This window comes from Cherax quadricarinatus, chromosome 34, assembly GCF_038502225.1.
Source record: "Cherax quadricarinatus isolate ZL_2023a chromosome 34, ASM3850222v1, whole genome shotgun sequence".
NCBI classification, from domain to species: Eukaryota; Metazoa; Arthropoda; class Malacostraca; order Decapoda; family Parastacidae; genus Cherax; species Cherax quadricarinatus.
This window is the reverse complement of record NC_091325.1, coordinates 33828758-33846017: the sequence shown is the minus strand read 5'-3', so window position 1 is coordinate 33846017 and position 17260 is coordinate 33828758.

The following is a 17260-nucleotide window of genomic DNA, read 5'->3' as shown; positions in this document are numbered from 1 at the left end:
TAAATTCAGCATCAGTGTTTTGTGCGGTATTGTGTCAGTTCAAAAAAATGCAGTCTACCAATGCTTCTCTCGCCTGCTTTACTTATATTACTTTGTCGTAAAACTCAATACGTCTCTGACGCAGGATTTTTTATCCCTCAAGGCGTGTTTTTTTGTCATGTATGAGCCCACTCCTTTCTAGGTGCTCCAACATACTTCTCAAGTTAAACGTCTCCATAACTTTACATAGCATCAGTGACACAGGTTTGTTATTTAATGCTTCCTTCCTGTCTCCTTTCATTAAAATTGTTAGTACATTTACTGTCTTACAAACCTCCGACAGTTTCCCTGTGTCAAAAGACTTGTTGAAAATTGTTGCTAGAGGCACATACAGTGCCTTTGCTTCTATTCGTTAAAGAAATATTATTTGGTCCCACCACCTTCGAGGTTTGTAGCATATGTAGAAACTTCTTTACTCTCTCCCCAGTTGTGTGTATTGTGTCCAATTCTCGCTGGTGTACTCTACCACTTAGGTTTGCAGGTGGTCTTCCTTTCTCTGAGAATATTTCCCTCCAAGTTAAGTTAACCTCTTCATGTTTCTCCTCTCCTTGGAGATCACGTCTCCAGGTCAGTTTCCTAGTAACTGAAATCGCCTACAATCAGTACCTTTGTTTTGGTGTTACTTGCTCTCTGCTAATTTTTCTAAAATACTTTGTGGCCCTTGCCTCGACCTCATGACGCTCAGTTGGGGTTAGAAGCCACTGCTCCTTATTTGCTTAGATTTCCCTGTCATTACTTCTCCTCCTATAGAGCCATATAGGTTTACAATTTCAATATTTCTTATATTAAAACACCAGTGGTTCTTCAGAACTAGTGCCAACCTAACTCCTCTGATAATTAACTCTGAGAATTATATATATTACTTAACATTCCAGAAAGATATGATTCATTGACAAATATCTGAATGCTCCTCGGGTACTCAGTTATTTAATTCACCATTTTTTTGTTTTGAAACCACATGAATATGTTTCCCACACTCTAGAGGGAATACAAGCAGAAGAGGGAATTAGCGAAGGTAGTATGTAGTTTAAAGAGTTAGCATTAGGAATGGTGTGAAAAGGAGAGGAGAAAATGAGAAAAAACAAGTGGGAGAGGGAGCAGGATAAAGAATGGGAAAATCAGCTTTACCATAAGTTCTAGAAAATTAGTCATGTTAAAGTATGAGAGGAAAAGTGTGTTGTTGTTTCTCACTCCTGGTAGCTGGTTGATAGTTCTTAAATGTTTGCGTGTCATGGCTCTCCCAGCTACATCCTTTCCTCTAAGTACAGCTTTTAAGCTTTTCTCTGCTCATATGTTCAGCCCCTCTATATTATCATATTGTTCATTTCTTCTTAAGAGTGTGTGTGTGAAGACTGTTACGAGGTTTGTCCTTCAACTTCGTAAGCATTATCAATCTTATTATTAAGTCTGTTTAAATATCAATTCTCTATTACCTGATTGTTTTGGTTATACCACTTCCTGACTTCTGAGTCTGAAGAAATGTTTGCTGACATCACTTCTACTCATCTGTTGTGTCATTATCATGTCTTCCCGAGTTGTTTTGTTCTCTGATGTCATTGTGTTTACTTCCAATGTTCTCGGTTCATAGCTCATAACCCCTTAACTCTGCTCTTCCCTCCTTGCAAACCTCTGCATTTTTCCATTTTCTTTAAAAGCATTCTCAGGTGTGGTGTGGCGAGGGTGAATTGTGTTATTGTTGAAGGCCAGTGCTAGCCAGCAGTGTGGCTAGTCCAAAAATAGTTGCCTTCTGAATGACACCAATGTTACCAATTCCAACTCTGCTTTCTCACAGGTTGGAATTCAGCAAAGGTAGACATAATAAATGCATGACCCATGAATAGTGGATAGAGTATGGAATAAAGACATGAAAATATAAAAAATTCAGGTAAGTGTTGCTACCTTGTGTTCTGTATCAAGAAATATATTGCCAAAACAGTTCAAGCCAAAAATGAAACAAAAGACAAATGCAAATAAATGGACAAGAAAGTCTAATATTTGTTTTTGGTTATTTATAACATTTTGCATAAACTGAAGGCAATGTATTTATTTGGCTTCTGTCCAATACGGGTTTCTAAGTTCAGATAATCCACTCGTCATATCTTCACCTATCAAGCAAACGACATGATCCACCCATCTGGTTGAAGGGTGAAAAAGATCAGCTATTTTAATCTCACAGATATCTCGGTACAGTCACTATGCCATGAAACTTATACAGAATGAAGCCCTCAGAATTATTCTTGGTTGTCCAAAAATTGCAAGTGGGCTTAGTGTTAGGAAGGAGCTTAGTGTTAGGAAGGAGCTTAGTGTTAGGAAGGAGCTTAGTGTTAGGAAGGAGCTTAGTGTTAGGAAGGAGCTTAGTGTTAGGAAGGAGCTTAGTGTTAGGAAGGAGCTTAGTGTTAGGAAGGAGCTTAGTGTTAGGAAGGAGCTTAGTGTTAGGAAGGAGCTTAGTGTTAGGAAGGAGCTTAGTGTTAGGAAGGAGCTTAGTGTTAGGAAGGAGCTTAGTGTTAGGAAGGAGTTTAGTGTTCCTGTAAAAGTGATATGATTATTAGGATTAACACTACTTGGTATTATCACGTTAAGAAATGAGCCACACACTTTCATTATAAATATTAATAAATGTATTGAAATGGGTTTTGTAATCACTGTTATTTTCAGTTTTATAACCTGCACGAACTGCATCTCTATACACTACAAGAGTAATTCACCCTTCCGTGGAAGTTATATTTACTTAATATCACATATCTAAAAGCTCCTCCCAAGAACTTTATCTCTTTCAATACTCTTTCTTAAATAATTTGCAAAGGCAGCTGCTTGAATAAGTTCTGGCTTAAATGTTAGTGATAATATATCACAAATTATGTACAGTAATGCATCTAAGCAGGAGTCTTTAGGCATAACTGCATTTACTTCATTGTTATTTCACTTTTTAAGAACTTTAGAAACTTTAGTGAGTTAGGCATAAAAATTAACAACTGGTCTTCCTCATTGCAAGCTGAATTGTTTGCCATTGTAATGGCACAAACGTTAATTTATGACAGAACTTTGATGATTAATTCTGATTCACTGTCATCACTGAAGACACTTGACTCACACAATAACTCAACACATGCTCATTGGAGGTACTAGATATAGATACTCCAAAATAAAGGAATACAGGGAATAAATGTACAATTTTGATGATTCCATCATACATTGAATTACTCTTTCATGATAATAGTGGAAAGTAAGCTAAAGAAAGTACACTGATGGAAAATGTAGACTATAACCTTGGTATATTTGTGTCTAATATTAGGAAAAAAGTAAATAATGTAAGTAAAGAATAAAATGGTACAATGTAGTGACTGTAACAATACACAAATAACCTGTGATTATTTAATGGTCCAAATCTGATCGAAACATAGTCATGAGTTTCAGTGTCCTTAATGTGGGTTATTAGTGTAATGAAAATGAATGCAGGAATGTTGTTAGAAATCTGAGTAAATCTATTACCCACAATGATAACTTGAGCGTTGATAACCATGTTTACTGAACAACTTGCTATGTAAATAAGCTGACTAATATAGTAGCAGTAACAGCCAGCCTTAGTCTTAGTTACAAGTTTTTCTGGCAGTTTGGCAGACACAAGGATGATAAACAAACTATTTCCCAAGTGTGTAGCCAACATTATTGTCATTTTCTGGAACACTGTGTGCTTCATCGCCAACTTACTGAGGAATACAGAGATAGACCGAATTTATAAACTGTGAGGTGACACGGTACCTATATTTGCTTGCGCTATCTTCCATAGGATGAGCAGTTAATTGTGCAATGTCACTGAGCGACCAGAGAAACATATCCCCCTGGAGTACTGAGGACTCAAGGTATACAATAGTATACCTTGAGTCCTCAGTACTCCAGTGCAAGAGAAAAGATGAGTGAAGACTGTGGCATAAGTTTGTAGGCAATTAAAGATTATCCTTGATTATTATTATTATTATAATCAAGGGGGAAGCGCTAAACCCGGAGGATTATACAGCGCCTGGGGGGGGGGATGTGGAAGGCATTGAGGCTTAATTCGGGGAACTGGAGCACAGATCCAATTCCCTAAATCAAGAGCCCCTCACCAACATCAAGGAGCCTTCCTTGAGGGGGAGATTATCCTTGAAGGTTTAAAACTAATCAGATTTTGTGATCATAGCTGATCAGATTTTGTGATCACAGCTGATCACAATTTCATTAAATGATAAATTAGGACAGTCACATCCCCAAAATAACTCACCCCTTCCTAGCACACTCAGCTCACACACTGAGGTTCGGAGTTCGAATCTCCTCCGGTACGGCTGTAAAACATTAGGGACGTGTTTCCATTAGACACCTGCTGTCCCTGTTCACCCATCAGTATAAAATGGGTACCTGGGTGTTAATCTACTGGTGTGGGTCGCATCCTGGGGCAAAACTGATCTAATTTGCCCGAAATGCTCAGCATAACAAGCTGCTTTCTATACAGTAGTATGTCACTGATGTCAGCTATGGTCTGTATACCATAAAGATATTATTATTATTATTATTATTATTATTATTATTATTATTATTATTATTATTATTATTATTAGTATTATTATTATTATTGTTATTATTACAATCTTTATTCATTATTCATTGATGTGGTTGACTATATATGTTTTTTAACCGAGAAAAGAACCAAATCAGTACGGGTCATATAGTTACTATTAAATGAATGACGTTCGGGTTCGATGTAGGGAAGAGCAGAATATACAGTTCCTTGGATCAAGAGCCCCTCCCCAGCACGAAAGCAAAATAATGGAAAAGAATGTAGAAAAACTATAATTTCCTAATATAAGGGGACGATTTTATGATTTGCTGTTCGTAACTACGGACGCTGAATCAATTAATTCACCACAGTGACGAGCCTGTATACCCCTTCCCCCCTATAATAAAAGATTTTATACCTTTAATATCTAACGTAAACATTACATGCTGATTTTGTTCAGAGGTTTAGGAATATTAAACTTCCAGGCTTATTAAAACCAATTTATTTTAAATCTAGGCAAAGCAGGTTGCATGTATTCTATAACTGCTACTCTGAAAATACAAAGTTAGAAAGGATCCATCTCCAAGAATGCCAGGTTAGTGACTGTAACATGTCTGTGACTGCACCATTCATTACTTGATACCATCAAATAAATATATTAAAGATTAATTTTAATTTAAAATACACGACTGGTCTAGATATTAATAAATCACTAAACAAAATCCTGAGAGTCAGATTCCACAAGGACACCAGACTCGCCTCTGCCTCACCTACGGATAGGAGTAGAAACAACAAACTAGGTAGGTCTACTGACATAGGTAGTGGATGGCAGTCCTAGTAAAGGCAATGGGGAGCGCAACGTAGCAGCATCAACATATAACATGGCTGGATTTTATCTCACAATCGGACATAATCTCACCTGGCTCGGAGAGAGCTTTCACAATGCTTTGTCTGCAAGGTAAGTGTTTAGCTAACTCTTCAAAATAGAAAATTCTTTAGTGACACTCACAGGTCTTCCTGTGAAGAGTCCCAAACATTGTGTCAGGTTCTTCAACCTTTGGGCCATCTAAGCCCTGGAAGTGAACGATGCTTCAGAGGCTTCATAAACGTGCCTTGGGACACAACAGTATTTTATATTATTCCGTGGTAAACGAATATTTTATTAAATCTACTTAAAAATACATGTCAATAAATAATTGAAAATATTATATAACAACGTCAATACATAATCAGTTAAGATGATGTTTCTGGTCATCCAAAAAGCTGGCCCTTGCTTCAAGATGTTCATAGCTAAAATGCAGACCATGATGTATCACTTAAATGTTTATTTTTTGTCATAGAACAGAGTAATTCACATGCTCTGCTAACTTTAGTTACATACAGACATTTTCTTAGTACGAGTGAACGTTGGGTCTTCAATTATACAATAAAATGTGAATTCTCTGCATTTTGGATATTATTAATTTTTTTTCACTTTTTTTTTTTGGCTTTTAACTTGATGTAGGTTGTAATGACAGCAGTTTGTTGGACTACGTATTGGTAGATAAAAGACTGTTGGGTAGACTTTATGATGTATATGTCTATAGAGGGGCCACAGATATATCAGATCACTTTTTAGTTGTAGCTACAGTGAGAGTAAAAGGCTGATGGGATACTAGGAAAATAGAAGCAGCAAGTAAGAGATAAGTAAAGGTTTATAAACTAAAGGAGGAGGCAGTTAGGGTAAGATATAAACAACTACTGGAGGACAGATGAGCTAGTGTGATTATTGGTAATGGGATAGAAGATGTATTGGGTAAGTTTAAAAATGTAGTGTTAGAGTGTTCAGCAGAAGTTTGTGGTTACAGGAAAGTGGGTGCGGGAGGGAAGAAGAGCGATTGGTGGAATGATGTAAACAGGGTAATAAGAGAGAAAAAGTTGGCATATGAGAGGTTTTTACAAAGTAGAAATGATGCAAGGAGGGAGGAGTATATGGAGAGGAAAAGAGAGGTTAAGAGAGTGGTGGAGCAATGTAAAAAAAAAGAGAGCAAATAAGAGAGTGGGTGAGATGTCATCAACAAATTTTGTTGAAAATAAGAAAAAGTTTTGGAGTGAGATTAATAGGCTGAGGAAGCCTAGAGAACGAATGGATTTGATGGCTAAAATAGGATATGAGACTTGTTAAATAGAGAGTTAAAAGCATCGGGAAGATGGAGGGAATATTTTAAGGAGTTGTTAAATGCTGATGAAGATAGGGAAGCTGTGATTTCGTGTATAGGGCAAGGAGGAATAACATCTTGTAGGAGTGAGGAAGAGCCAGTTGTGAGTGTGGGGGAAGTTCGTGAGGCAGTAGGTAGAATGAAAGAGGGTCAGGTAGCTAATACTGATGGGATAAAGATAGAAATGTTAAAAGCAGGTGGGGATATAGTTTTGGAGTGGTTGGTGCTTTTATTTAATAAATGAATGGAAGAGGGTAAGGTACCTGGGGATTGGCAGAGAGCATGCATAGTTCCCTTGTATAAAGGCATAGGAGACAAAACGAAGTGCAAAAATTATAGGGGAATAAGTCAATTGAGTATACCTGGTAAAGTGGATGGTAGAGTTATTATTGAAAGAATTAAAAGTAAGACGGAGAGTAGGACAGAAGACGAACAAGGAGGCTTTAGGAAGGGTATGGGGGTGTAGACCAAGTGTTTAATGTGAAATATATAGGTGAACAATATTTAGATAAGGATAAAGAGGAATTTTGTGGCATTTATGAATTTGGAAAAAGCATATGACAGGGTGGGTAGGGAAAAAATATGGCAGATATTGCAAATGCATTTAACAGGTAGGTTACTGAAAGCAGTGAAAAGTTTCTACGAGGATAGTGAGGCTCACGTTAGAGAATACACTAGAGAGGTAGATTATTTCCCAGTAAAAGTAGGCGTAAGACAAGGATTTGTGATGTCACCATGGTTGTTCAATATATTTATAGATGGGGGTTGTAAGAGAAGTGAATGCGAGTGTCTTAGCAAGAAATGTGGGGTTAAAAGATACAGAATCTAACACAAATTGGGAGTAGTCACAGTTGTTCTTTGCTGATGACACTGTACTTTTGGGAGATCCTGATGAGAAGTTTCAGAGGTTGGTTGATGAGTTTGGTTGATAAGGCCCTGATCCACCATGAGGCTTGGTCACAGACCGTGCCGCGGGGGCGTTGACCCCCGTAACTCTCTCCAGGTAAATTCCAGGAATTTGTAAAAGAAGAAAATTAAAAGTGAATATAGGAAAGAGTAAGGTGATGAGGATAACAAAAAAATTAGGTAACGAAAGATTCGATATCATATTGGAGGGAGAGCGTATGGAGGAGGTGAATGTATTCAAATATTTTGGAGTGGACGTGTCAGCAGATGGGTCTATGGAAGATGAGGTGAATCATAGAATTGGCGAGGGGAAAAGGTGAGCGGTGCACTTAGGAGTCTGTGGAGACAAAGAACTTTGTTCATGGAAGCAAAGAGGGAAATGTATGCGAGTGTAGTTATACCAACGTTCTTATATGGGTGCAAAGCATGGGTGGTGAATGTTACAACAAGAAGGCTGGAGGCAGTGGAAAAGTGTCTGAGGGCATGTGTGGAGTGAATATAATGCAGAGAATTTTTAGCTTTGAAATTTAGAGGAGGCGCGAGATTACCAAAAGTATTATCCAGAGGGATGAGGAGGGGTTGATGAAGTGGTTCGGACATGTAATTGGGGAAACAAAGTAGAATGACTTCGAGAGTGTATAAATCTGTAGTAGAGGGAAGGCGGGGTAGAAGTCGACCTAGGAAAGGTTGGAGGGAGAGGGTAAAGAAGGTTTTGTGTTGGAGGGGCTTGGACTTCCAGCAAACGGTTTTTAGGACTTGACGTGTTGTTGGAGTGTGAGCAGGGTAATGTTTATGAAGGTATTCAGAGAAATCGGCAGGCCGGACCTCACAACTTGACATACAAGAGTCTCTCACAACTTGAGTACCAGGAGCACCTCACAACTTAACTACCAGGAATTCCTCACAATGTGAGTACCTTAGCCACTCACAACTTGAGTACAAGAAGTCCCTCAGCCCTCACAACTCAGGAGCACCTCACAACTTGAGTACCAGGAATCAGTCACAACTTAAGTAACAGGAGCACCTCACAACTTGAGTACCAGGAGTCCCTCACAACTTGAGTACCAGTCCAACTCATCAGTCACAACTTAAGTAGTCACAACTTGAGTACCAGGAGTCCCTCAAACTTGAGTACTCACAACTTGAGTACCAGGAATCAGTCACAACTTAAGTAACAGGAGCACCTCACAACTTGAGTACCAGGAGCACCTCACAACTTAAGTACCAGGAGCACCTCACAACTTGAGTACCAGGAGTCCCTCACAACTTGAGTACCAGGAGCACCTCACAACTTGAGTACCAGGAATCAGTCACAACTTAAGTAACAGGAGCACCTCACAACTTGAGTACCAGGAGTCCCTCACAACTTGAGTACCAGGTTATCAACCATGATAAAAGAAACCAAATGTTTAAGCAACTCTGAAATTATCGCGTGAAAATCAGTATAAAAATTTTAAATTAAAACTTGTCTAAATATGTTTTAAAATTTAAATTAATATGCTTGTAAAAAAAATAAATAACTATTATCAAATCATGTAAATTAAACATAGGAAACCCCAATAGTCAGCGACTGTAATTTATTTCTGATCAAAAGAGACATTCTTCAGTACTGCCATGAAAAAATAAATTTGATTAATATTTGGCAAATTAACTGGATTTAGTTCCAGTTTTTTTTTTTTTTTTTTTTTTTTTGCCACATTTCTCCAATGTGTTTAGGTAAAGATGCTGGAACTTTTGAAGATGTTGATTTCTAGTTCCTGGTTCTTTAAAGAATAACTTACCTCTGCTTCTTAAGGTAGTTGAGGTCCAGTTTCTCTGCACCTTGAATGTTTCGAGGTACATCTACTCGCTTCACACTGTGAGGGTCCGGGTTCGATTCCCGGCGAAGGGGTGGAAACATGAGACGTGTTTCCTTACAGCGGTTGTCTATGTTCAGCCATCAGTAAAATGGGTACCTGGGTGTTAGTCGACTGGTGTGGGTCGCATCCTGGGACAAAACTGACCTAATTTGCCCGAAATGCTCAGCATAACAAGCGGCTTTCTATATAGTAGTATGTCATTAATGTCAGCTGTGGTTTGTATACCTTGTTCATGTACTTGTAATAAATAAAGATTATTATTATTATTATTATTATTATTATTATTATTATTATTATTATTATTATTATTATTATTATTATTATTATCTATGCAATGTAGCACAAAATACTTGGATTATCTGATAAAGAAATAAAAACACACTCTTGGATTACACACAGACTGATAAACATTTAATTTTCTCATAATTATCTTAACATTCTGTTCTCCACAATTGTCTTCACAAATATCCACAAACATCTGATACTTCCTATAATTTGTTTTACATAATGACGCAATGGTTAGCACGTTGTTTATACAAGACCAAGAAATCACTTATCACAGCACTGATGGGGAGGGGGAAGAAACTACTAAGTTTATCCCCTAAAATCTATAGAGTCTAACATTTATCCAATTATATTCATCTCTGTCTCATTCTCAGCCTCACTTATCATTAGTATAATATTTAAAATCAAAATGTAATGCTCACAGGAACACACACTAGGAATACATAAAGGAAAATTAACTAAGTGTGTGGAAAACGTTTTCTACTGAGAAAATTGCACAGGAAAAAACAGTTTTAAGAGAAACAGGAAATGTTTTCCGATAATACGGAAGGTCAAATAAAACTAAAGAATGTGACAACAATGACCTACTTTAGCGAATATATCGTACCAACAAAAGTTTAGAAGCCTAAAAAATTAAAATTTTTTCTCTAATACAGTCGTGTTGTAATTACTAGCGAAAATAAATCTTGCACGTTCAGTAAAAAATTATTTAGTTTTAATAAATTAGTTTTATTATTTAATGAAAACCAAAAACAAGTATAATAATTATCATAATAATTAATAATAAGAAGAACAACAATAATAATAATATTATATTATTATTATTATTATTATTATTATTATTATTATTATTATTATTATTATTATTATTATTATTATTATTATTATTGTTATTATTGTTATTGTTATTATTATTATTATTATTATTATTATTATTGTTATTGTTATTATTATTATTATTATTATTATTATTATTATTATTATTATTATTGTTATTATTATTATTATTATTATTATTATTATTATTATTATTATTGTTATTATTATTATTGTTTTTGTTTTTATTTTATTATTATTATTATTATTATTATTATTATTATTATTATCATTATTATTATTATTATTTTATTGTTATTATTATTATTATTATTATTACTATTATTATTATTATTATTATTATTATTATTATTATTATTATTATTATTATTTTATTATTATTATTATTATTATTATTATTATTATTATTATTATTATTGTTATTATTATTATTTTTATTATTATTACAGTTGTTGCTGGTTGCTATTATTAATATCCCCAGAAGGCAAAACTCAAAGTAATTGTCTTTCTAATTATTTTTTTGTTATAACTGGCCACATACACGAGATGGTCTCATCTGATCATCTTATTATCAAAGTTTGTATACAGTGTGTAAGGCAATACTTTGCTTACAAGAGCAAGCACAGGCAGTGAGAAGTGATCTTCTACACAACAAGACGGGCAGTAAATAGCACTCTGACTGTAACCTTCTGAACATCATTTCGTCTAAAATCATTTATTCCTAGGATGACTCGAGTCTGGAACATGTTCTTACAGCATATTAACATCAACGTATTAAAGTCAGTTAATATCACTATGCCACAGCTGGCTTCAACTTCATCCTGTCCCCTATTTCTATGTCTCATAACAAAAATATTTCAAATGTGCTGATGAAGGTAACAATACTTTTATTTTAAATGAAATAAAGACAACCAATTAACAATCTTGTGAAACCTTGTTTAACAGAGTTGAGAGAGAGAGAGAGAGAGAGAGAGAGAGAGAGAGAGAGAGAGAGAGAGAGAGAGAGAGAGAGAGAGAGAGAGAGAGAGAGAGAGAGAGAGAGAGAGAAATGTTTCATGGACACTGGAATACCTTGTGTTTCGGAAGCTCTTGTTGGTTTAGTCTCCTGCTTGTGACGTAGCATTTTAAGGTTGAAATATATTACTCACCTCTTCTCGTATGCCTCTGTCTTCTGACGTCACTAGATCAAACGATATCGAAAAAAAAGTGTTAGAGAATTCTGAAATATACTTGGGCAGGTTACCCCATCCAATTACCATTTACAGCAAACACAACACTCTCACGTTTATTAATACTATGGAATCGATAAATTCTAGAACATTGAGGTGAGCTCCCCGTATCCAGGCTTTCACGATAAGTATCAAGCATATTCATGGTCCTATTAGTGTAATCGCTTAAGCCTTGTTAAGGCCCAGAAGCACTGATTAATACTAGATTAAGGTAAGTCAGAACTCGGTGTTCTCTTGCTTTCAGTTAATTAGCAACATAATTATATATCCTCAAAGAGGAACTATTCAGATGCTGCCAGATTAATTTTTTTTCTTCCACCGATTAGTGTTTTTGTGTCACAAACAACTGGAGAACACCTCACCCACACAGATTCAGATTTTGGTTCCTAGTGTATACTGATAAAGAACAGATTCATAGAATAACTGACATGTACAGTAAAAGGACACAAGTGCAGCTAATGTGACATTTTATTGTGGCAACGTTTCGCTCTCCAGGAGCTTTATCAAGGTAACGGCATGAAAAAGCTCCTTGAGAGCGAAACGTTGCTACATTAAATTATCACATTAGTTGCACTTGTGTCCTTTTACTTTACATATTGTCGGTAATTCTACCAACATTAATACAATAACTGAGATGTTTACTTACCCCATAAGGAAAGTTGTAGGATCTCTTGCCAGCAGGAATGAATAGGAAAACTTTCAAAATAACAACTGCCTACCAAAGTCCATAACAACGTAAATCAAAATTCTTGTGTGTTGGTGAACATTTTTACCATTTAATTTGAAAATGAAATTTTTTATTCTTGTTAAATCAGGAATAAAATTTTAAATCAGGAATTTTAAAATGGAATCAGGAATAAAATCAGGAATAAAATTTTATTAAAATTTTTAAATCAGGAATAAAATCAGGAATAAAATTTTAAATCAGGAAGGAATATAAATAGGAATAAAATCAGGAATAAAATTCTAAATCAGGAATAAAATCAGGAATAAAATTTTAAATCAGGAATAAAATCAGGAATACAATTTTAAATCAGGAATAAAATCAGGAATAAAATTTTAAATCAGAAATAAAATCGGGAATAAAATTTTAAATCAGGAATAAAATCGGGAATAAAATTTTAAATCAGGAATAAAATCAGGAATAAAATTTTAAATCAGGAATAAAATCAGGAATAAAATTTTAAATCGGGAATAAAATCAGGAATAAAATTTTAAATCAGGAATAAAATCAGGAATAAAATTTTAAATCAGAAATGAAATCAGGAATAAATTTTAATGTGCGAAAATTTTTTATTCCTGTTAAATCAGGTTAAATAAACGTTGGATTCGATATTTAATGGCTGATAATCTTTGGGTTATGAGAATAACCATTAAGGTTTTATTGCATACATGTAAATTTGCTTATGTATTAAAATAATTAAGAAAAACTTGGAATTGTTGGAACCCGCGCCATAGCTGGAGAATAATTTATCTGATCTGCTTCAAATTTTCACTGTTGATGTTAAGTTTTATTTTGCCAATTATATTGAAAAATGTGATATTCATTTGTATTCAATAACTCATCGGTTTCAAAATATTAATTATAATGATTTCTATTAAAAGACTGATACCACATAAGTTTAACCTGAATAGCTGCATGTTATAGACTTTACTGACATTGTTTATGGAATTGGAATCGTTGAAATCAGACCTTTATTACAAAATACCTTTCCTGATGGGCTTCAAACTTTCACCGTTGGAGTTTGATAATAATAAAGTTTGGCTTTCATTTTGTGCTATGTAAATTTCGATTTTCCAGTTTTATTACGTACACTGTTTCTAATATAATAACTAAAGATGCGTCTTCTGATCGGGTTCAAACCTTAATTACAAGGGTTTTTATATCTATGTGGGAATGTGTGGGAGCTAATTTTTCGTTTTTAAACTCGTTTTTATTAAACTGGCTTTTCTTAAAATTTTAAATAAAATATTTTTCATGAAGGATTGTACAGAATTATGGAAATAATATGTTTATAAACTGTTGACAATAGACTTTCCTCTTTTCAGGACACAGGATTTACTGAGACAACAAGAAAATGCTTCAGTTTAGCTTCAGATCTGATGATTCTTAAAGGAAGGGTGTTAATTATATTTTGCTTGTGCATGGCCTAATTAGCCACAATATTTTAAGAATTATGTTGACATGTGAATGCTTCTTCTGATTAGTTTCAGATCTTCAGCGCTGATATTAAACTACATTACAAACTTATGTCACTCTTTACATTATTCCAGTCACATGCATAGAGGTGCAGGTGACTGTGGTTAGGCCCTACAGGGATGAATTTCTTGGAAAATACAGCGTTCCCAATGCTTTTGGTTTCGTTTGCTTTAAATAATCCTACTGAGCATTAAATGACCTTGTATAATATTTCACAAGTTATGAATAAAATTTGCATACTCAACAACATGGATGTTGAAATTAAGACACGTGCAACATCTGGGTATCTTTATTGTAGACGTTTCGCCATCCAGTGGCTTTATCAATACAAATTCTAGGACATAACTTGAAGACAGTAGAACTATGTACAGAAGATGAGGTAATCAGTCCTTCAACCTAGGAGTAGGTGCAAAGAGCACCACGACTATGGTGCTGTTCGCACCTACTCCTAGGTTGAGGGGCTGATTACCTCATCTTCTGTACATAGTTCTACTGTCTTCAAGTTATGTCCTGGAATTTGTATTGATAAAGCCACTGGATGGCGAAACGTCTACAATAAAGATACCCAGATGTTGCACGTGTCTTAATTTCATCTTGTCGGTATTATATACCATTCTTACACAACATGGATGTTGTGGCTGATATGTTCCTGACTGACACTCGTATAATGGGGTTGTGAAGTTATTGTGGTGTTGTAAATAGCATCGAACTGCAACGCTCTCAAGACACTAACTGAAAAAATTAATCACCACAAGCTCGTGTACTCCACTGGAGTGTTGTTGCACGTCAGTCATCATTATCTGCAGGTATGACTCACGAAATCGTAATGACACGATTGCAAATAAACCATACCACGGGCGAGGTTAGAACCAGCGATAAGACCATCGCGTTAGCCACTGGGCCAGCTAGCCACAAGATTCATCCAGCTAGGTATAATTATACACCATTCAATTCAATTCAATTCAAAGTTTATTCTCTATAAGGATTACAATGCTGAGTTTACAGAAATTTGGTTATTGTTTGGTTTACATGTAGTAAAATTGTGATTACAGAGTGTACCACTAGAACGCTTAGCATGGCTAGGTATTTCGGGCATACTTAGTTTTATTCTTAATTGTAAAATATTACAAATTATGAGGTAAGTTGGTATTATGGCTAAGTGACTAAATACTAGTTTGTGAGTTTAGCAATGTGAATGCTTTTGTTTTGGCACAGTACATAGTTTCAGTATTGGAGTATCACAGGATTCATTATTTTAAGACTGAGATTAATATTTCCGTTTATGGTCAAATGAGTGAGTGAGTGTAAGTGTGAACCACCAGGTGGTATTCGTGTAGGAAGGTTAGCATGGGCACCAATGGAGATTCGTCTGTAAAAACTTGCATTTGTGGTCAAAGTGGTGCCTATGCTAACCTTCCTATGGTGTATAAATATACCTAGTTGGATGAGTGTTATTGTGGCTAACTGGTCCAGTGGCTAACGCGACGGTCTGGAGTTTTGAGACTCTCTGACCGCGGGCTCTAACCCCGCCCATGGTATGGTTTATTTGCAGGTAGATTTGCAGCTTGTACCACTGTTAGGAGACCATGTGGTCTCTCCGTATTGGTCTGTGTCTAAAGGAAAGTGTGAAACTCAGTGCTCAGATTATGAAAGTGACATTTAGTGTGGGCACTTTTATATGATAAGGCCACTTGTTTGCATGATAATGTATATACCTCATACATAATCAAAAAGGGTTATTTATCTTAGTTGACAGCTCAGATCTTCAGAAGCCGAACCATGAAAATCTCCCTCAGTCTTGGCTGTCTGAGTCCCACTGGACTGTGGAAGTGATGTTGCCAGGGTTATCTACTCTCTAAGAATTACATTCCACTATTTCATATTACCTGGAACACTGAGGCTGATATATGCATGGTATTGGGCTTTCGCCCTTAGATTGTCTCGTTGTGGTGAAACATATTCGCCTGACATGGATCTAGGTACTGCAGTGTGGTAAGGACGGATGAAAGAGAGAATATGACCTACCTGGCTCATGTTGTAATAGGAGCCTTGAGCACTAGCGTTGACTGCACCACTGAAGCAGGTACCGTTGTCTTGCACGAAGTAATGATGGACGTTGAATGTTTTAATCACACGGGAATGTTCGTTGGACACTAAGTGTTCATTTGTTCAGTATTGCAACACACCGGGTACTACACTGTTCCAGTCACTCGACTACCATTGTTCATGAGTTCAGCTTGTGAACTATTTTTTTTTTATTATCACACTGGCCGGTTCCCACCAAGGCAGGGTGGCCCGAAAAAGAAAAACTTTCACCATCATTCACTCCATCACTGTCTTGCCAGAAGGGTGCTTTACACTACAGTTTTTAAACTGCAACATTAACACCCCTCCTTCAGAGTGCAGGCACTGTACTTCCCATCTCCAGGACTCAAGTCCGGCCTGCCGGTTTCCCTGAATCCCTTCATAAATGTTACTTTGCTCACACTCCAACAGCACGTCAAGTATTAAAAACCATATGTCTCCATTCACTCCTATCAAACACGCTCACGCATGCCTGCTGGAAATCCAAGCCCCTCGCACACAAAACCTCCTTTACCCCCTCTCTCCAACCTTTCCTAGGCCGACCCCTACCCCGCCTTCCTTCCACTACAGACTGATACACTCTTGAAGTCATTCTGTTTCGCTCCATTCTCTATACATGTCCGAACCACCTCAACAACCCTTCCTCAGCCCTCTGGACAACAGTTTTGGTAATCCCGTACCTCCTCCTAACTTCCAAACTACGAATTCTCTGCATTATATTCACACCACACATTGCCCTCAGACATGACATCTCCACTGCCTCCAGCCTTCTCCTCGCTGCAACATTCATCACCCACGCTTCACACCCATATAAGAGCGTTGGTAAAACTATACTCTCATACATTCCCCTCTTTGCCTCCAAGGACAAAGTTCTTTGTCTCCACAGACTCCTAAGTGCACCACTCACTCTTTTTCCCTCATCAATTCTATGATTCACCTCATCTTTCATAGACCCATCAGCTGACACGTCCACTCCCAAATATCTGAATACGTTCACCTCCTCCATACTCTCTCCCTCCAATCTGATATTCAATTTTTCATCACCTAATCTTTTTGTTATCCTCATAACCTTACTCTTTCCTGTATTCACC